Genomic DNA, 23402 nt, shown 5'->3' with positions numbered 1-23402 from the left:
TGCAAGTATGCGTAGCGAACGATGTGTTTGTTAAAAACCAGTAGGTACCTTAGTTAACAAAACTTATTTTACAGTAGGTCCATTACGACCCCCTGTGCCGGCTGTGCTATAATATTAAAATATCCTAGAATTTTACGACCTATAAATATTACCTATACCATATCTATGCAAATCATGTCAACTGCTCCCATCGTGTGAATAAATGAATAAATAAACTCATGCAATCGTAATTGAAGCATTAAAAAAAGGATTATAGAGGATGGAACTGTGAAACGCAACATTTGGGGAGATATAAATCCTTATTTTTTTTTCACAAAATAAATAATCTCTAAAAGAGAAATAAGCGGTAGGTATACAGTACAATGGGTATTAGGTACTAATGAGTAGATTGTTATGATGTCCAACTGACGAAAAAACCCAAACAAGTGCTAGTCGGGCTCGCCCGCCGAAGGTTCCGTACGAATTTTAGTGGAGTCAATATAAAGTTAAAGTTACATTAATTGCACAATCAAATGTTTCTACACGGGTGAATTATATATCATATTGAATACCCGGCTGCGAATTAACAACTTGATATCTGTTCCCGTTTTTGAGAAATAACATTTTTTTTATTTTATATTTTATACTACCTAAACAGTAATTTCACACTAGAGATTTTTTGAAGAATGGGCTATGAAGCTTACACGACTACACGGTCAGAATTTCTCCCGACAATAATATTAATTATAGATTTAATGAAAAAAACAATAACTTTGTAAGTTTTTCATGACCGAGAATATCCCACACTGAGAGAAAAGTTTACTATTGTGGTTAATAGTATTTGTTTCGATCATGTTTAATTTATCTGCCTGAGGAACTGCTATATTCGCAGAATAGCAGCATGATATTGGAAACAAACAGCAAATAATGTTCTACACAATTAATGGACACTTCTAGTTTTTTGACAGTAACTGTACAAGTTATTGAAGAATAACATACTTATTTTTCTCGCAATTATTAAATCAATTTCCAGCATAAAAAGTCAATGAAGTATGCTGTATTTCCAGGCTTCCACAGAGGCCAAGTCAAACTTTGTTTAAGATGTCAAAAAGATATCATTTTGTTATCATTCGCCCAACCGTCTCGCTCGCACCAATACATATTTCATCTAGTACGAGTGAAATGCACGCGCGAATGATATAAAATGACATCTTTTATAACAAAGTTCGAATTAGCATCAAGGTGTATTAGGAAAATATACCTTATGACTTATGGCATTGCGTTAAGGTTTAATAATTCAATGCATAAAGTGTCTGTGTTTATGTGAAAAATGATAGGTGTCAATTTTTATATCTATTCACAAAACGTTTAGAATACAGGATGCACAGTCAGATATAAATAGACCCTTGAAGTCTTACAACTATCTATGATACTGGATCTCAAGCTTATTTGGTTAGTAAGTACCGTCCACCAAGTTATACTTCGAATAGCCACCCGGACAAATTCCAAAGCTAATTTCGAATTTTAAAATTTGACAATTCACGAGAAGAGTAACGTAACGTCAAAGGATATGTTTGTCCCTTTTCAACGATCCTGTCATCCGATGCTTGAGTAGAGTGAAACTAAAAGAAGCAAATGTCAGCAATTCGTAACGCTTAGTTTTTGTTACCGTTAGCGCATCGCGACATGAGAACTAGTATGAGCCTGGCCCTCGATTACGTATAATTGCAAGGAAACTTGGGATCAAGTTATCTTAGTCAATTTAGAGCAGTTGGAATTCAACTCATTGTGAAATTTTTGAACGTTTTCAAATAATTTGTTGGATTAAGTAGTAAAAGTGTTACAGTGTGTTATATATTTGTGATCTACTCACAAGGCCCTTTCATTTGGTACCCCACATGGTATGTTTAAAAGAAAAATGGTAAAAACTTTGCGTCATAGCAACTACCCTCACCACTTTCGCGCTTGTCATCTCATATATTTGTGTTCAGGATATTATACTGAATGCACTGATACCAAATATACTCATATCCGAGACGACATGAGCGTAAATTTTTCTAGAAGACTTTTCGAGAAAAGGCCAGGCTACAATATCTTTACAGGTTGATTGATACTGAGTGTATTAACACCATGTTCACCCATATCCAAGACGATATGAACGAAAAGTAACCTAAAGCCACCCTACCAACATTTTCGTAACAATGAGAGATTATTTCTTGGAAATAATGTTGTAATATAAACTCCTTGTAGAGCACCTACCTGCGAAGAGATCGTGCTGTCAAAGTTGTTAATGATTTAATATAATATTGTTAATTAACTAAAGTTTTATTAATGCATCATTTCATTTTATACACCGCGGGATTTAATAACCCGAAAGATTTAAATCACGTATTTTTGACGACAGTACGAGTAAATAATGTTATATCAACATGGGTCCAATTATATATTTTAATTAAACTACTATTTCAGTACAAATTAAATCATATTAATTTACCGCTTCTTTGTGAACAAACCTTTATTCAGAGAGTGAGCGAGTTTAATTAATCTCAAGTAGAGAAACAGAGAGCGAGCATGACATTTCATGAATCACTCCGATATCATACGATGCACGGCGAATGCAGTGACATGTGTTCCATGACAAGAAGTGTCAAGTTATGTCTAGGATCATGTTTACGTTGAAATTATTTCAATTGATTGGCACCTCAAAATACCACAAATTGTATCAAAACTTTATTAATTACTACAACAGTAGGTATAGTGCAGTTATTATTGTTGAAACTTTGCGATAAAATCTTTTCCTTTGAGTGAGGTAACCAAAGCCATTAACCATGATTATATCCGAAAGAAATCATGCCTCTTATTGTTTTAACTCATACTACAGCTGGAAAGGGATGATTACTTGAATGACCTTTTGTTAAAATATCGATCATGCTTATCAGTACGTATTTTAAATTCTCGATGTGTTGATTTATACTGAGTAAAGTAAAATAAACAACTATGTTAAACAATTACGCTTTTTTATTAATTTAATGAATTAGGTTTTCGAAGTGTGTACCACCGTTTTCAGCACAAAGATTTAATTTTAAACGGATTTCATTATTTAGGTTTACAAAGGTGTTCTTTATTTCTTCGGAAGCCGTTCGAATTTTTATTAATAATTCTTCTCCAGAGTTCACTGGTGTTGAGTATTCCTTCCTTATCTTTCAGAGTTCCCCATAGAAAAAAACCAATGGCGTTAAGTCGGGTGACCGGGCGGGCCAGGTTAGGACGTTGCTTCCACGGCCAATCCACCTCTCAGGGTATTGTTCGTCTAGCCAATTTACGAACTTCTAGGCTGAAGTGGGTCCGTCGTGCCGGAAGCACATAGTTCTTCGGGTTTCCAAATCCGTACACAAAGTGAATATCCGCTAAATGAATTTTATTTATTACAGTCAATCAAATTTAAAGATGTTATCTTGCGCATATCTTGTGTGACATATGAAATATGTCATTTTATTGACATCAATTTCGTCATTTTCGTCAAACTATCAGCCAGTTATCGTAAAGGTAAATAGTTTGTACTCTCGTGATTGAGAACAGAACAAAATTTTGGTAGTGAAACCTTTTTGTAGGATATCAAACTTAATTAAGTGAAACTGGCTAATAACCATGTACCTAGTTAGTGCGTCTGCGTGTAAAATTAGTTGGTGGCTACGTCACGCATAAGGGTGTGTTAGAATTGAGATTTTTTTACTTGTGATTTGTTTTAAATAATTAATATCTCTTAAATTAAGGGTTTTTGGACTATGTGTTATATAACTTATATACTCTAATTAGGCTCTAAAATCGTTGGTTTAAATCTTTCGGGTTATTAAATCCCGCGGTGTATATAACCCTATTACCCTTTGAATGACCTTTTTCACGTTTTCTACAGCAATGCAGTCGACTGCAGCAATTTTGAAGCGCGACATTGCTACCGACTGCATTACTGTGGTAAATGTCAAAATCGAAGTTCCTGTCTGGATTTTGGCGTCAATTAAAAATAAATAATCAAAGGAGGTCATCGATCAAATGGGCCGGAGGACAAGCCATCGTTAACTGGTAGAGAATGCCTTAAGTCCGCCTCTTGTACTATAAGGTTTTTCTTTTGTGCAATAAAGATTAACCACTTTATTCATAAACTTTACGGGCCTGATTTAGTTCAATTATGTTTATCCCTTACTTACAAATACATAAGTTAAAGTGACAGATAAGGACAAACGATTATTACTATTATTAGCTAATTGAGGTTTGTAGCGCGTTTATGAATAACGGGGGTTAAAGAAATAAAATAAATACAGATGATGACAGTAATTATATACGCATTTTATTACGGAAAAAGATTTAATATTGGGTGTAAATGAAACGGGAATTGGAAATATAAAATAAAATGATATTATATTATTCATTTCCGTAAGTCAAACCATCATCTTTATTAGCATTGACATAACGCTCAACTTCGCACAAACCGTATGGTTTTTCACTAAGGAGTGATATATTCTCTTTACGCTAAACTTTATGGTGGGTAGACAAGTCTGTATACTTGTTTGGAACTAACTGCCACAGTCTGTCATAGCCATGTCATAGCCTCATAGCTGACATATGTGACGTATAGGAGATACCGCAATGAATGCATGCATTGCGCGTTTTATAGGAGCTTGGCCTGAGGTGTGTTAAGTAAGCGCGCAACGCATACCGATGAAACTGGGTAAGATAGTCATTGGAGAATTAACGGTCGACCGGATCGCGAACTCTCGGCTGTTGAAGCGGAACAATCGTCTGCCGCGAACATTGAAGTGAGACGGAGATATGGAAGTCGATAAAACGTTCTCTACAGTGAATCAGTACCCGCCATTTAGGGTAATTTAAATAGCTTGGATGATTTAATAATGGTTTTATTCCATACAATATTACATATACGTGGGAGATTTTTTGTTGTTACACTAACATGAGAAAGAGATTTGAGAAAGTGAAAAACAAACCCACTGTCCATTTTCTCGAAGCAACGAAAACATTTTCAAAACAAAAATGGTTAATAGTAATTAAATGGATTAATTTACGTGAGAGATTTTTTTGTAGGATATAGTAAATATACAGAGCTTAATTAACATGTAATTGTTATGTACACATAGTTGTTATTTTTATATAAAAAAATATTTTTAATAAAGAAAATTATTGGGAGCTGGTTTTGGTGTCAAGCTGGGAGAAAATATAAATACATAATGAGTATATGTTTGAGAACTGCATATTAAAAAATCTCGAGTGTCGGATTCATGTTTTGATATATTTTTTCTATTTTAATAATAGTTTGGATTTATTAAAACCATGTGACATATTTTGTGGAGATTTTTTTTTAAATATAGTATTTGCAACATAGGTTATCACATCTCAAAAAATCTCTAGTGTGAGAATTCATGTAGAGCTCTCATACATTATGAACTGTGCTGACCCGCCTAATATGGAATTTAGGTATATGAAAACGAATGTAGTGATGTCACGGTAAACTCACCTACTTTTTACACGACTGCCCAAAAAAAAGAGTGTATTGTTTTCAGCGTTCATGTTTGTATGTATATATGTATGTGAGTTTCTTTATTCCACGATAACTTCAGAATGCCTTAACCGATTTAGATGTATGATACATCATTAGAATCCTTACGTCATCCCGGGTAACATAGGCTATGTGACGTCATTACAAAATCAATATGGCGGACTTAATACACCATATTACGCAACCTTAAGAAAAAAATATCTTGCAAACCTATCGAGTAGGGTATCAAAATGTAGAGCTTTGAAAGACGAGTAATAATATATATGCAACATGTTGGTTTAAGTTTAATTTTGAGAAAGTAAGAATTATCAAAATATGTTAAGAAAAGCAAATCCCATAAAACCAAATATTATTATTGAATTGGATATTAAAAGGAAGGTTTTGACCGCCGATCATAAAAAAACATAATTATAGTATATATTACATTATACTACTTAAAGTTTTTAACACATCTATTAAAAGCAGCCAATAGGTACCTATGTTCCAAATTGCGTTAATGGAATCGAAATGTGTACAAATAACTTATATTTATTAATCGATACGATTGTAGAGTCCGTCTAAGCTAACTCTGCACCGACTTTTTTCAAAGGCTTAAGGCCGAGCTGCATACCCTACACGAAGGCCCGGAGCGTAAGACAGACCCGGTGCGCGCTTTATACAATAGCCCTAAGTATTCTAATTGCGAAGGCCGAAGGCCGAGCTCCGCGTTAGGGCCGAAGGCCCTTAGCCAGGCTCAGTGCGCGCTTCCAACTTCTCTAAGCATCTTAATCCCGAACCGAGGCCGAGCTCCGCGTAGGGCCGTAAGGCGCGGAACGTATATAACCCTGGTGTGTGCTTTTTGTATCTTCCTCAAGTTTCTTAATTGCGAAGGCCGAAGGCCGAGCTCCGAGTAGGGCCGAAGGCCCGGAGCCAGGCTCGGTGCGCGCTTTCAACTTCCCCAAGCATATTAATCCCGAAGGCCGAAATCCGCGTAGGGCCGTAAGGCCCGGAGCGTATATAACCCAGGTGTGTGCTTCTTATATCTTCCCCAAGTTTCTTCATTGCGATGGCCGAAGGCCGAGCTCCGAGTAGGGCCGAAGGCCCGGAGCCAGGCTCGGTGCGCGCTTTCAACTTCCCCAAGCATCTTAATTCCGAAGGCCGAGCTCCGCGTAGGGCCGTAAGGCCCGGAGCGTAAGCCAGCTGCGTGCTTTATGTATCTTCCCCAAGTTTCTTAATTGCGAAGGCCGAAGGCCGAGCTCTGCGTAGGGCCGAAGGCCCTTAGCCAGGCTCGGTGCGCGCTTCCAACTTCCCGAAGCACCTTAAATTCGAAGGCCGAGCTCCGCGTAGGGCCGTAAGGCCCGGAGCGTAAGCCAGGTGCGTTGCTCTTTGGAACTTCCCCAAGTTTCTTAATTGCAAAGGCCGAAGGCCGAGCACCGAGTCGGGCTGAAGGCCCGGAGCCAGGCTCGGTGCGTGATGCTTCCAATTTCCCCAACCATCTTAATTACGAAGGCCGAGCTCCGCGTGGAGCCGTAGTCCCGGAGCGTAAGGCAAGTGCGTGCTTTTTGGAACTTCCCCAATTTTCTTAATTGCGAAGGCCGAAGGCTAAAGCTCCAATTAAGGGCCGACGGCTCGAAGCGTCCGAGAGAGGATTGTTTCCACGCAAGCTTACTAGTTCTTCAAACCAAGCACAAGTACAAGTATCTAAATGATAAAGGCCGAAGACCGACCTCCACATAGGGTCGAAGGAACTTTTACAGCTCGCTATAAGCCCACATATTTTTTGCTTGTACTATTAACCTAAATCGCAGTAATATCTATGCCACCACATATGCCACAACTTTCGCTCAAATTCGTCGATCAACTCTGATGAGGAGGTAATCACATAAATAAACCTCCATGAGTTTAACTTTAGATCCGAATAAAACAGCGCCATCTGTATCAGCATTAGGTACATGCAATTGCTACCATTTACATATATTATATTATCTAAATATGAGTATTACAATTATGCAGTATTAAAGATATTATAGGAAATATGTAGTTGCAGAGATAGTAAGCTCTAGCACTTTTCAATACGTCTGGTTTTTGGGTCCGACCTATTTAGGTTTTCAAGCACGTTTCATGGTAACATATCAAAAATCAGCATGATGAAAGCTCCTTGAAGGAACTACATTGCCTTAAATCATAAAATATATGGTTAGTTTGTATGATCACTAAAATGTATAAAATAAAAATAATTAATTAAAAATTAAAAAACACAACTGCAGTTTAAAAGCGAACTGAAAAGCTAAAAATAATTTTAGTTATGTTAGTTACTCAACTTAATGAATGTAAATTAGAATATAAGTGTTCAGGCAGGGTCATAAACAGCAAATGCAAAATTTTAGGGTCATTTAGGATCGTGACTGTACCTGTATATTTTATTTTGATTGCAGTCGGGGACCTTTTAAATGGGAATATTTTAATACATCTAGGTCCCCGACTGCAATTGAAATAAAATATGCAGGTACAGTCACGATCCTAAATGACCCTAAACTTTTGCGTTTGCTGTTTATGACCCTGCCTGAACACTTATATTCTAATTTACATTCATTAAGTTGAGTTTTAACATAACTAAAATTATTTTTAGCTTTTCAGTTCGCTTTTAAACTGCAGTTGTGTTTTTTAATTTTTAATTAATTATTTTTTCTCAATAGGTAGTTAAATATTTTACGCCACCCGTACGCTACGCGAGAAGAAAATCTCACTTCCTGGCCAAGGCAAGACGTAAAACTTTACACAAACCACGGGCGGTAATTCGTAAAGCCCCAGATCGCATATTTATGATTATGACCCTCACCTTCGGTTCGGGCCACAAACACCTGCGAGCTGGAGCATTTACGAATTCACCTCCCTAGGTACACCTAATCGCTGTTCAGCCTCGCAATAGTACATTATACATAATGTACTATTGCGAGGCTGAACAGCGATGGTCTGATCATAAGACCATACGCTGAGCCAAATGATTAAAATTAACCTAATAAAAAAGATTTTCCATGAGGTTTAAATGACTATTCATTGACCAGTTAAGTTACCATATAGGTATAGGGTCAACCAGCAAAAAACACGAGCGCAGCGAGCGCGAAATTTTTTATGTAAAAATTGTGAAAGCGTGTCAAAAAGGCCGTGCCGGGCCATAAAAATCCGAAGTTCACCAGTGAGGCGAGCTTTCATCCGAGGTCAAAGCCGTGCTTCAGGATAAGCTCAGCCTGAGCACAGACGCCAGAGCCAACCAATGTTCATTGTATTAAAAAGCGAGACCGAAGGTCGAGTTGTAAGAAAGCAGCGCTCTGACACGAACTAATCGTCAAATGTTATACTCAACAATAATTATGTGCCATATGTACAAGAGTTACTCGGAGGGCCGAGTTCTATTGATGAGGTTTAAGGCCCTCAGGAGCCTGAATTTCGAGCTCGACATTACAGACTTTAAAAGTTATAAAATAACATAGTTAACATTAATCTTCTAATGATTGAGTGTCTGAGAAACTGATGTTGGACATTAGGTATAAGTAGGTACCATATTTTTTTTTTTTAAGTTTGCCCAATATGAAACAAATATTTTTTCACCTCAGCAGCTCGAACAAGGGTACTATGCTCACTGATTTTAAGTAGCAAAGTACCCTTGTTCGAGCTGCTGAGGTGAAAACTTAATTGTTGGTATATCTTAAGAAAACATGAGTGAATAGGTAAGTGATGAAGAAGGAATAAATTTTTCGGGTTCTCTAATATGTTCTCACTGCTGAGGTGAAAAGTTTTGTGAACTACACGAGATCAAAGTTATTTACATCTCGTGCGCTTTTGAGTCTCTTACTACGCTCAAGATTCTAAATTAGATTCACTCGCTACGCGCGTGAATCTAGTATAGAATCTTTCGCTTGCACGGGACTCAAAATACGCACTCGAAGAAATATCAAACTTTGATCTCTTGTACAAATAACTATTTTTGGTGCGCTCGGGGCCGCCGGGGCCCCCTAGCCGAGGCGGGGCCCATAGGCAGTTGCCTACTCTGCCTTAGGGTTAATCCGGCCCTGCGTGATGTCATGCGTCACTTTCGCACTTACATACTTAGGTACTTGTTAGAATGTGACAGGTAGGGTGTTGCTTATTTCGTCGAAATTGATATTTTCACTCACCCCCTTAAATTGTTCTCTTTCACTAAAAAACAAATGTGGATTTATTTCAGAATTTTTAATTTCGGTTTAGGGGTCGCTACCGAATTTAGAAAATTTGGATCCTTCATACATGATGATTTTTTTTTTTAATTTTTCTTATTTTTTAGTGAGATAGTGAGTCAAAGTATATGGAAGCTATTTATACCAATGTAATTCAATACTAGGTAAGTATTATCTATATATATAAATGCAAGTGTCCTGACTGACTGACTGACTGACTGACTGACTGATTCATCAACGCAGAGCCGAAACTACAAAAGCTAGAAAGTTGAAATTTGCACACTAGGTTGCATTTGTAAAGTGTACAAGAGATAAGAAGCGATTTTGAAAAATTCAACCCCTAAGGGGGTTAAAAAGGGGATGAAAGGTTGTATGGGGTTCAAGTTTTAGTTTAAGCTAGGAATTTGAAACTTTGTGAAAATGTATTATATTAAAAAACAATAAAACTAATTTCAGCGTTTTCGAAAATTCATCCCCCAAGGTGGTGAAAAAGGGGTTGAAAGTTTGTATGGAGATCAAATATTTTTGTGAGTGTGTCACTTTAAACTTTGTATATGGGTATATTATTATAAGACAGGAAAAGTAATTTCAGCGTTTTTGAAAATTCATCCCATAACAGGGTTAATAAGGGGTTGAAAGTTTGAATCCATTACAAATGCTTTGAAACTTCTTAGAAAGGCATAATAGCCGATTACAAAAAAAAGTAATTGCGACGTTTTAGGAAATTCAACCCCTAAGGGGGTAAAAAAGGGGATGAAACTTTGTCTTGGGGTGCAAATTTTATTTTAAGCTAGGACCTTGAAACTTTGCAAAAAGGTATTAAATTAAAAAACAAGAAAACTTATTTCAGCGTTTTTAAAAATTTATCCCCCGAGGTGGTGAAAAAGGGGTTGAAAGTTTGTACGGAGATCAAATATTATTGAGAGTGCGGGACTTGAGTCTTTGTATAAAGCCATATTATTAAAACTCAAGAAAAGTAATTTCAGCGTTTTTAAAAATTCATCCCTTAAAAGGGTTAAAAAGGGGATGAAAGGTTGTATGGGGTTCAAGATTTATTTTAAGCTAGGAATATGAAACTTTGTAAAAATGTATTATATTAAAAAATAAGAAAACTAATTTCAGCGTTTTCGGAAATTCATCCCCTACGGTGGTGAAAAAGGGGTTGAAAGTTTGTATGGAGATCAAATATTTTTGTGAGTGTGTGACTTTAAACTTTGTATATGGGTATATTATTATAAGACAGGAAAAGTAATTTCAGCGTTTTTTAAAATTCATCCCCTAACAGGGTTAAAAAGGGGTTGAAAGTTTGAATCCACTACAAATGCTTTGAAACTTCTTAGAAAGGCATAATAGCCGATTGCAAAAAAAGGAATTGCGACGTTTTAGGAAATTAAACCCCTGAGGGGGTAAAAAAGGGGATGAAACTTTGTCTTGGGGTGTAAATTTTATTTTAAGATAGGACCTTGAAACTTCGCAAAAAGGTATTAAATTAAAAAACAACAAAACAAATTTCAGTGTTTTTAAAAATTCATCCCCCGAGGTGGTGATAAAGGGGTTGAAAGTTTGTACGGAGATCAAATATTTTTTAGAGTGCGGGACTTGAATCTTTGTATAAAGCCATATTATTAATTCTCAAGAAAAGTAATTTCAGCGTTTTCAAAAATTCATCCCTTAAAAGGGTTAAAAAGGGGTTGAAAGATTGTATAGGGTTTAAATTTTATTTTAAGCTACGAATTTGTAACTTCGTAAAAAGTTATTTCATTAAAAGAGAAGAAAACTCATGTTAGCGTTTTTCAAAATTCAACATTTAAGGTGGTGAAAAAGGGGTTGAAAATTTGTATGGAGGTCAATATTTTTTGTAAGTACGGGACTTGAATCTTTGTATAATGACATATTATTAGAATACGAGAAAAGTGATTTCAGCGATTTTAAAAATTCATACCCTATAAGGGTTCAAAAGGGGTTGAAAGTTTGTATAGGGTTCAAATTTTATTTAAAGCTAAGAACTTGAAACTTTGTAAAAAGGTATTTTATTAATAAACAAAAAACCTATTCAGCGTTTTTAAAAATTCATCCCCCGAGGAGGTGAAAAAGGGGTTGAAAGTTTGTATGGCGATCAAATATTTTTGAGAGTGCGAAACTTAAATCTTTGTACAACGCCATAGTATTAGAACACAAGAAAACTTATTTCAGCGATTTTAAAAATTCATCCCATAACAGGGTTAAAAAGGGGTTGAAAGATTGTATAGGTTATAATTTTATTTAAAGCTACGAACTTGAAGCTTCGTAAAAAGGTATTTTATTAAGAGAAAAGAAAACTAATTTCAGAGTCTTTGATAATTCATCCCCCAAGGTGGTGAAGGGGGTCGAAAATTTGTATGGAACCCAAATATTTATTGGAGTGCGGGACTTGAATCGTTGTATAAAGGCATATTATTACAATACAAGAAAAGTAATTTCAGCGTTTTTAGGGTTCCGTAGCCAAATGGCAAAAAACGGAACCCTTATAGATTCGTCATGTCTGTCTGTCTGTCCGTCTGTCCGTCTGTCCGTCTGTCTGTCCGTCCGTATGTCACAGCCACTTTTCTCCGAAACTATAAGAACTATACTGTTGAAACTTGGTAAGTAGATGTATTCTGTGAACCGCATTAAGATTTTCACACAAAAATAGAAAAAAAACAATAAATTTTTGGGGTTCCCCATACTTCGAACTGAAACTCAAAAATTTTTTTTTCATCAAACCCATACGTGTGGGGTATTTATGGATAGGTCTTCAAAAATGATATTGAGGTTTCTAATATCATTTTTTTCTAAACTGAATAGTTTGCGCGAGAGACACTTCCAAAGTGGTAAAATGTGTGTCCCCCCCCCTGTAACTTCTAAAATAAGAGAATGATAAAACTAAAAAAAATATATGATGTACATTACCATGTAAACTTCCACCGAAAATTGGTTTGAACGAGATCTAGTAAGTAGTTTTTTTTTATACGTCATAAATCGCCTAAATACGGAACCCTTCATGGGCGAGTCCGACTCGCACTTGGCCGCTTTTAAAAATTCATCCCCTAAAAGTTTAAACAGGGGTTGAGAGTTGGTAGAGGGTTCAAATTTTATTTAAAGCTAGGAACTTCAAACTTCGTAAATAGGTAGTTAGGTAGTAGGTTTTATTAAATAGTGGACTTGAAAATCTTCTGGGGGTTGAGAGAGATTATATCGAGATTATCGAGAACAATTTTATTCAGTTAGGGGCTCGAAACTTTGTAGCCAGGTTGTGAAAGACAAATCTCATGCGTTGTATAATAATTAACAAATGATTAACCGTCCCTACTGCTATCTTTTGCTGCATAATGTTCTAAGCTAATGTAGAATTTATAACCACCAATATACAAATCCACGCGTACGAAGTCGCGGGCAACAGCTAGTAGTTAATATATATTTTTAAATAATTTTTATCCCTGTTTTAGGAGTGCGCACTGCTGAATTAATATTTAGAACGCATAAAAAAATATACTTAAAGCTTTAAAAAATAGTGGTATTATTTTATGTTAAACTGCACATTAATACACCCTGACCCGTTGTCTCATAAAAAAAAACGAGAAAAAAACTAAAAAAAAATAATCTTGTATGGAAGGTCCAAATTTTAAAAATTCGGTAGCAACCCCTAAAACGTAATTGAAAATTCTGAAAAAAAATCCACATTTGTTTTTTAGTCAAATAGAACAAATTAAGCGGGTGAGACATAGAAAATTTTGACTTCGACGAAATAAGCAACACCCTAGTGACAGGCATGATGACAGATGATAAGAAACCGAGCATATTAGCCTTACTGACCAATTTACCGTATAATAATTTAAACCGTAGTATCCATTCCGCTTTACAGCCACGAACACAAGTGTCGTAACCATTCCGGGATGCTGCTTAAACATCTGACACAGATGGTAAAGGCCTATTATTATTATTATCAATTCCGAAGGTAAAAAAACTAAAAAAAGCGGCCAAGTGCGAGTCGGACTCGCCCATGAAGGGTTCCGTATTTAGGCGATTTATGACGTATAAAAAAAAACTACTTACTAGATCTCGTTCAAACCAATTTTCGGTGGAAGTTTACATGGTAATGTACATCATATATTTTTTTTAGTTTTATCATTCTCTTATTTTAGAAGTTACAGGGGGGGGGAGACACACATTTTACCACTTTGGAAGTGTCTCTCGCGCAAACTATTCAGTTTAGAAAAAAATGATATTAGAAACCTCAATATCATTTTTGAAGACCTATCCATAGATACCCCACACGTATGGGTTTGATGAAAAAAAATTTTTGAGTTTCAGTTCGAAGTATGGGGAACCCCAAAAATTTATTGTTTTTTTTTTCTATTTTTGTGTGAAAATCTTAATGCGGTTCACAGAATACATCTACTTACCAAGTTTCAACAGTATAGTTCTTATAGTTTCGGAGAAAAGTGGCTGTGACATACGGACGGACAGACAGACGGACAGACGGACAGACAGACAGACAGACAGACATGACGAATCTATAAGGGTTCCGTTTTTTGCCATTTGGCTACGGAACCCTAAAAACGGCCATGGAAGTGCGATTGAAGTGGATGATGGGTTCCGTACCATTGCCTACGCAAAAAACAACAAAAAAAAATCACGTCTGTTGTATGTTAGCCGCCATTGGAGCCGCATGGGAGCCGCCGCGGAGCCGCCCCACATTTTATTCTGTTTTTAATGGGGTCCCGATTTTACCCTTGGGTACGGAATACGGAACCCTAAAAACAAATGTTTATGTTACAATAAAAGTTTTATTTTAACTAATAAAAAAATATCCCGTGGTGATAGTAAAAGTCAGCGAGAGGCCAATGTTTTAAGGGCCCCATGAGGGCGTGGCAACTGGCAGCACGTAAGTAGTATTTTCTCATACTCGCCCTTGACCCAAAAGACGACTGAGGCCATAAAACTCGAGGCAGGGGCAGGCGTGTCTCACTCCGCGATTTCGTCGCTTTGCTACAGGTAGCTAAAAGTACATCCGTTCGGCCCCAATTTTGGGGAAAGCCATAAGCCGCGCGTGGCGCTGTCGCCACCTAGCGGCCATATCTGTGCTGATCGTAACAGACGCGTTTTGTTAGAGAGTGAGTCTTCTGTACTTAGTACTATTATTTATTCTGTGGCAGGGGTAATAAAGCTCGGCGGTCGTAGTGATGTCAATGTGTCGGTTACGAAGTGTTTTAAACGTCGATGTAGGTAATTCTATTTTATTTTAGTTTCACTGTATATAATTGCCCAATTATTTAATGATTTTGGTCAGTGTAAATAAAGTAATTGTTTACTAATTTAATAAACTAATGAGGTACCTACCTACGTGGTATTTAACCAGTTCATAGTGATGGGTAATTAAGAAATCACATATTTTATTATCATTTAACGGTAAGTAATTAGACTGTGACTTATTTTATTATCATTTTGATTTGATATTTACGGCTTAGTTGTATTTTATAATTATTGATGTGTTTTTTTTGCTGTATGTAAATTCCATATTGACGTGTAAAAGTGCCCTTGTGGCCTATTTTCCCAGTAATTGGATTCTGCTTCACGTTTATTGGTCGAAAATAACCTCAACCAGAGCGAATAATATAAAATTTGAATAAAGAAGGAACTTGAATTGAAATGTAGGTCGGATAATATTGAAAAATATTTAAATATAAATATTTATTTATTTATTTAAACTTTATTGCACAAAATACAAAAATAATGCCAAAAATACATAAATATTGCAGTAGTTAGGTACTCCCTAACTCCCTACTATTGAACATGGTTTAAATTACATCGAACTGAATAGGTACTACAGGTAGGACCTTGGGCCTTAGGAGGATAAGCTAACAATAAGTAAGTACTTAGTAGTAGTAAGCCTTTAGTAAGGTAGGTAGTACATAGCTAAGTAGAAAACGCCGCCTGCCATGTGTGTTTATTTTAAGGAGGCAATACAGTTTAAATAAATAAGTAGGTATACCTACTTGGCCCTAATCAATTATTAAACCGTTGACACGTGTTTGTAGATCGACGATAGCACTGACTTATGTCGAGTGGATCTTGTTTTACGATGGGGCATTAAACTTTTATTCGCTATGTTTATCAATGACTAGTAGCGTAGTAAAAAGCGTGTGGTTGTTTATATTATGTGACGTTATCTATGAAAAGGGACGTATAATGGCTTGGCCATCGCACGGCTGCATAATGATAATGACATAAGGATCATCGTCACCTATTAAAAATAATTCTAATTGAACATAACGCTAGCGCTAATTGCAGTTTGAGCATTAAGTACACGTGCGATTGCCAAGTCATTACATGTATTACAAATTAAAGATATCTTATTGATACGGTTTTAACACCCCACACCCCACACCCCACTGATTAAAATAACCGACTTGGTTTCACGTTACATTACATCTCAAAACTTTTTTGTAGTAGAAGCGTTGCGAGACTTGCAGCTTTTTACGTGTAATGTTTTTGATGGGAATCTATAGTTTACCACTTTATTATTCAATTAACATTGGCTTCCAGCGTTACATATTCCAATATCGTGTTCCATAAATCGAAATCTACATAATTGTAAATGCTATAAAATTAAAATTAATAGCAGCAAAGTCGTATCCTTTGATACCACCCTAATTCCCTTTAATTTGTTGTAAGTTGCGGTTTTATAATAAACTAGCTGTTGCCCGCGACTTCGTACGCGTGGATTTGTATATTGGTGGTTATAAATTTTACATTAGCTTAGAACATTATGCAGCAAAAGATAGCAGTAGGGACTGTTAATCATTTGTTAATTATTATACAACGCTTGAGATTTGTCTTTCACAACCTGGCTACAAAGTTTCGAGCCCCTAACTGAATAAAATTGTTCTCGATAATCTCGATATAATCTCTCTCAACCCCCAGAAGATTTTCAAGTCCACTATTTAATAAAACCTACTACCTAACTACCTATTTACGAAGTTTGAAGTTCCTAATAGCTTTAAATAAAATTTGAACCCTCTACCAACTCTCAACCCCTGTTTAAACTTTTAGGGGATTAATTTTTAAAAACGCTGAAATTACTTTTCTTGTATTGTAATAATATGCCTTTATACAACGATTCAAGTCCCGCACTCAAATAAATATTTGGGTTCCATACAAATTTTCGACCCCCTTCCACCACCTTGGGGGATCTTATCAAAGACTCTGAAATTAGTTTTCTTTCCTCTTAATAAAATACCTTTTTACGAAGCTTCAAGTTCCTAGCTTTAAATAAAATTATAACCTATACAATCTTTCAACCCCTTTTTAACCCTGTTATCGGATGAATTTTTAAAAACGCTGAAATAAGTTTTTTTGTGTTCTAATACTATGGCGTTGTACAAAGATTTAAGTCTCGCACTCTCAAAAATATTTGATCTCCATACAAACTTTCAACCCCTTTTTCACCTCCTCGGGGGATGAATTTTTAAAAACACTGAAATTTGTTTTGTTGTTTTTTATTTAATACCTTTTTGCGAAGTTTCAAGGTCCTATCTTAAAATAAAATTTGCACCCCAAGACAAAGTTTCATCCCCTTTTTTACCCCCTCAGGGGTTGAATTTCCTAAAACGTCGCAATTCCTTTTTTTGCAATCGGCTATTATGCCTTTCTAAGAAGTTTCAAAGCATTTGTAGTGGATTCAAACTTTCAACCCCTTTTTAACCCTGTTAGGGGATGAATTTTCAAAAACGCTGAAATTACTTTTCCTGGCTTATAATAATATACCCATATACAAAGTTTAAAGTCACACACTCACAAAAATATTTGATCTCCATACAAACTTTCAACCCCTTTTTCACCACCTTGGGGGATGAAATTTCGAAAACGCTGAAATTAGTTTTCTTATTTTTTAATATAATACATTTTTACAAAGTTTCAAATTCCTAGCTTAAAATAAATCTTGAACCCCATACAACCTTTCATCCCCTTTTTAACCCTTTTAAGGGATGAATTTTTAAAAACGCTGAAATTACTTTTCTTGAGTTTTAATAATATGGCTTTATACAAAGACTCAAGTCCCGCACTCTCAATAATATTTGATCTCCGTACAAACTTTCAACCCCTTTTTCACCACCTCGGGGGATGAATTTTTAAAAACGCTGAAATTAGTTTTCTTGTTTTTTAATTTAATACCTTTTTGCAAAGTTTCAAGGTCCTAGCTTAAAATAAAATTTGCACCCCAAGACAAAGTTTTATCCCCTTTTTTACCCCCTTAGGGGTTGAATTTCCTAAAACGTCGCAATTACTTTTTTTTGTAATCGGCTATTATGCCTTTCTAAGAAGTTTCAAAGCATTTGTAATGGATTCAAACTTTCAACCCCTTTTTAACCCTGCTAGGGGATGAATTTTCAAAAACGCTGAAATTACTTTTCCTGTCTTATAATAATATACCCATATACAAAGTTTAAAGTCACACACTCACAAAAATATTTGATCTCTATACAAACTTTCAACCCCTTTTTCACCACCTTGGGGGATGAATTTTCGAAAACGCTGAAATTAGTTTTCTTGTTTTTTAATATAATACATTTTCACAAAGTTTCAAATTCCTAGCTTAAACTAAAACTTGAACCCCATACAACTTTTCATCCCCTTTTTAACCCCCTTAGGGGTTGAATTTTTCAAAATCGCTTCTTATCTCTTGTACACTTTACAAATGCAACCTAGTGTGCAAATTTCAACTTTCTAGCTTTTGTAGTTTCGGCTCTGCGTTGATGAATCAGTCAGTCAGTCAGGACACTTGCATTTATATATATAGATGAATAGTAATATTTTCGTATAATAAATGAATAGTAATATTTTCGTATAAATCTATACAAACCTTGCAAGACACAGATAAGCTGATAAGGGTCGGTGGTCGTATTAGTAATGCGACTAGTTTTTCATACGACAAAAAATCATCCAATTTTGCTTTGTTCGAAATATCGTTTCACACAGCTTTTGTTTCAGAGTGAAGTGAACACATACGATTGCTACATGCGCCTCCTAGTCTCCTGCTTGCTACTATCAAAGACTGCTGGTGGCCTCTCTCCTCTAATTTAGCAAAGCGAGTGGTAAGCACCTGTGTAACCTACATCCGCGTGAAGGCGAAAACCTTTGCTCCTATTATGGGTAACTTACCTTCACTACGTTTGGAACCCGGGTTCGCCTTTATGAGCTGCGGGGTAGACTACGCGGGGCCAGTATATGTACCTACTTAACCGTAGGGGTAGGGTAGGGGAGCTAAGCCTCATAAGGCATACATCTGTCTGATAGTTTGCTTCACGACGCGCGCGGTTTATCTTGATTTGGTCACAAGTCTTAGTACCGAAGGATACCTACTAGCACTTAAACGCTTTATTTCGCGCCGTGGTAAGCCTAACGTCATATATTCCGATTCCGACAATGGCCGTTGCTTTGTAGGGGCGATGAAAGAACTTTCGTCGCTCCTATTCATCGCACACTATCGCGCGCTATCGCTAATGATAACATTAATTTGCATTTTAACCCCCCTTGCGCCACATATGTCGGGTTTGTGTGAGAGAGCTGCACAGTCTTGCAAATATCACTTGAAGCGCGTTATTGGCAACGCGAATTTAACTTTTGAGGAATTTAGCACGGTTTTGGCCCAGGCCGAAGCCCTCCTAAATTCCAGACCCATGCATCCTCTTTCCACAGACCCAAACGACCTTTCCGCATTAACTCCAGCTCATTTCCTTATTGGCCGATCGCTGATAGCGCCGCCCAGCAAGGACTTGACGGCAGAGACGGACCGGCTCCCACGCTACGAGATGCTGGAGAAAATGCGACAACACTTTTGGCAGCGGTGGCCGAAACAATATATTTCTGAGCTGCAGACCACGAAGTGGCAGACGCACGGCCAAGGATATCGTTCACAACTCCTTAGTTCTGGTCAAAGAAGATAGTCTACGACCTGAACTGAACATTATGTATGCAGAATTGACTGTAAGGGGGGCCCGAGCATTGCACTGCCTAGAGGCCCCGACATGCTTAATCCGGCCCTGTAAGATATAATGCCCCATATTTGTAAACATTGGTAGTCTAATTCCCCCCATTACGCTTTACATCCATCCATACTCCATACTAATATCATATAAATGCTAAAGTGTATCTGTCTGTCACCTTTTCACGCTTAAACCGCTGAACGGATTTAGTTGAAATTTGGCATATAGATAGTTAGAGTCCCGGGGAAGGACATAGGATAGTTTTTATGTCGGAAATCACCCCTGAAGAGAGTGCAAAGGGGGGTGGAATTGAAATAGTTAATGAATTGAAGTAAGCAATGCACAAATTGAATGATTGCTATTAGCATTTATCCAGCCGCTATACTTACTTTAGCTGCTGTCACTAATTCCACGCAGACGAAGTCGCGGGCAAAAGCTAGTAGGTATATACATATAGGTATTGTTTTCACATCACCTGCCAGCCTATTATGGATAGCTTTATCCATCTTTATCCACGTGATAAAATAACTGTCACTGTTTAACACCGTGGGAAAGAAAGTGACGGACACCGTTTTATCACGCTGTCACGTAGACAAGAACGACCATCATATCCGTACTGCGGGCTCAGCACGGATCCATTTTTATCCACTATCACTAAGCCCGTCACTTTCGCACTTACATACTTGTTAGAACGTGACAGGCATGGTGATAAATGATAAAAATGCGACCGTGCTACTAGGGCTGGTATTCGAAAAAGGGCTCTTTCTTCTCTGCTAGGAAGGGTCAAATCAAAGTGCCACTTTTCTGTTCTAGGGCCCATTTTTTTTGCTAAATAAAAATGTAAGGTACGTGATGTGAAAAGCAGTAGGTACGAGTCACATTTTTTACAATCCTTTTTACAAGCCTTGGTAATTTTATGTGGATAGGATATTTTTAAGTATATGTATGAATGAAACAACATCACATAGAGGAAATAACTTTATTACAGCCTCGTACATTCATTAAAACACCTTTACACGTCAATTTTAAAAACTATAGCGCTTTAAACAGGCAAATATACACGACGAAATATTAAAGTTAAAAATACAACTTAAAACTTAAGTACCTACTCTAAAAATCAAAGTTACGAATACTTAAAAATAAATCTATACCCTTAACACGAGTTACAGACAGTGTCAAAACTGACATACACGCTAGCGTCTACGTAACTTACTTTCTATGCATCTCGCTCGTATTGACATATTAGTGCGAGCGAGATGTATAAATAGTATTTTTTTTACTCCCGTACTTTTATTTGACATTTAAAGGGTCGTGCACACACCTTTAAACCCCTACCTTATAGTTGTCAAGACAAGTCTTTAGTCTATTCCCCAAAAAAGCATTTGGACATATACACCACATTATCTATTTGGCACTTTTTCGATACTTCGTGTAATGACCACTTAAAAAATATTGAATGAAATACAAACATTGTTGCCAACCTAATTTTAACCCTTAAACAGGCCTGACGCATTTTTTACTTTTGATTACTAATTCGGGTCGATAATAGCGTTAAAAGAAAAGTAATTTCTTGTTTTTTTTTACTATCATTAATTCAATTAAAAAAACCGGTAGTTTTTATATGCCCACTGCCCGTTACCAATGGTGGTACGTGGTACATATATGGCCACTGCCTTGTTAGCCATACAGAGTAGTTTTAAGGGTAGGTAAGTCACATGCACGTCACATTTACACTTGCGTCACAAAATGCACTAACTGCATGCACTTGCTTAGCTCGCGTGGATATCGTGGCTCTTAAGATTACCCGTTAAATAAATATTTAATTTAAAATCCAAAGGAAAATATATAACTTTTGTACTATGAGGGTTCATTCATAGTAAAAAATCTTACCCTTAAATGTCATGTAAACTCCCTGCAGGTCAGTGGCCACTTAGAAACCACTTGAACGTGCCCCAAACGGGCACAGGGTTCATACGAACCACAAACTTTTAGAGTGAATATTTTGTCAGAAAACAATAACTACGGTAAATTATGACCTAAGTACTACACATACATTATCCAATAATCTACCAAAAAATACAACACAAAATACTTACAGTATTTTTTTTCGGCGTAACGAACTTTTATAGCGGGAGAAATGTACAAAAACTGCATTTTATGTAGATTTGAACTTGGCAACAAAAATGTCAAAGATATTTGTATTGACACCTCCCATTTTTTTACGTTCGAAAATCACCCACTTTATAGACTTTACGGAAATGACATTTTGTGGTGGTTGTCTTTATTCTGCTCGTCAAAAAAAAATTGTTATGTGGTATCTATAGATACACTACCTGTTTAAGTGAACCATAGACATGTTTTTTTTATTTCATGCATTCTTTTTCCACCCGTACCCTCCATTTTTGCTACTTTTGTGTTTCAAAGTAAGTGCTTGGTCGTAGAAAAAATATTGTATGCAACGTTGTTTAACAAGGGTTACATAAAATACTATTATGCAACCGTTGTCTAAGAGGTCAAAAAAAACAATTTGAGTCGAAGCCGAAAATTGTTAATAAAGACGCCACGAGTATTTTTTGACTCAGTTAAACAACGTTGCATACAATACTTTTTCTACGACCAAACACTTACTTTGAAATAAAATTGTAAATTTAACAAATATTTTTCATTTCAGGTCTAGACCTTAGTGTTGACACTGTCAGTGACTAGTGGTACGGGTACTGAACGATAGGTAAGGTGCATTGGGGTAATTTCGAAAGAGGGATAATTATGAAAATCTGTTACTACTTCTTCTTCCTCGCGTTATCCCAGCATTTTTGCCACGGCTCATGGGAGCCTGGGGTCCGCTTGACAACTAATCCCATGATTTGACGTAGGCACTAGTTTTTACGAAAGCGACTACCATCTGACCTTCCAACCCAGAGGGGAAACTAGGCCTTATTGGGATTAGTCCGGTTTCCTCACGATGTTTTCCTTCACCGAAAAGCAACTGGTAAATATCTAATGATATTTCGTACATAAGTTCCGAAAAACTCATTGGTACGAGCCAGGGTTTGAACCCGCGACCTCCGGATTGAAAGTCGCACGCTCTTACCGCTAGGCCACCAGCGCTTCTGAAAATCTGTTACTATTACTTATACAGTAGAAAGTGCTTTTAGATAGGTCGTATTTTGCAATTTTCAGAATCATCCCTCTTTTGACATTATACCATTGCATCCTGTATAGTCTGTATACAATCAGCAAAACTATTAGCTTAGCACCACTGTATCCTCCTAAGGCCCAAGGTCCTACCTATAGTACCTATTCAGTTCGATGTAATTTAAACCATGTTCAATTGGAAGTCGCTTTTGCTTTTTTCGTACAATTTTCAAACAACGCAAAATCAACTCTATTTCCTACAGTTTAGGTTCAAATTTCAGTGGCAAATTTTGGATGTTTCGTTTGTATGGCTGGGCCTTAGGTTGAAGTGCTTGTTCGGATATTTTTGAGCAGTATGAATATATATGTACGGCAAGTTTAAAACAGATGTGCTAGTGCTTTGTGACTGTCAAGTTGAGGATTTAAAAACTAATAGTACTACATATTAGAGTCTGTGCAGAGAGAGGAGAGTCGTAGAATGTATTGGGTCCCATACATTTCACGACTCATTCTCTTTCCACG

At 36.6% G+C, this 23402-nt stretch overlaps 1 protein-coding gene across 1 annotated transcript in view; it reads left to right on the top strand.

Annotated features, from left to right (window-relative positions):
- The first annotated feature begins 3118 nt into the window (after nt 1–3118).
- The window catches only part of LOC134651258 (autophagy protein 12-like), a 37117-nt gene continuing 16833 nt past the window's right edge, over nt 3119–23402 (top strand). Inside the window, exon 1 of the mRNA XM_063506327.1 lies at nt 3119–3128. The gene's annotated coding sequence lies outside the window, so the exon portion shown is untranslated. The remainder of the gene's footprint in view (nt 3129–23402) is intronic.

Source organism: Cydia amplana, chromosome 9 (assembly GCF_948474715.1).
Source record: "Cydia amplana chromosome 9, ilCydAmpl1.1, whole genome shotgun sequence".
NCBI lineage: Eukaryota > Metazoa > Arthropoda > Insecta > Lepidoptera > Tortricidae > Cydia > Cydia amplana.
The sequence above is the reverse complement of the archived record's forward strand: the minus strand, read 5'-3'. Positions and strand labels throughout refer to the sequence as shown.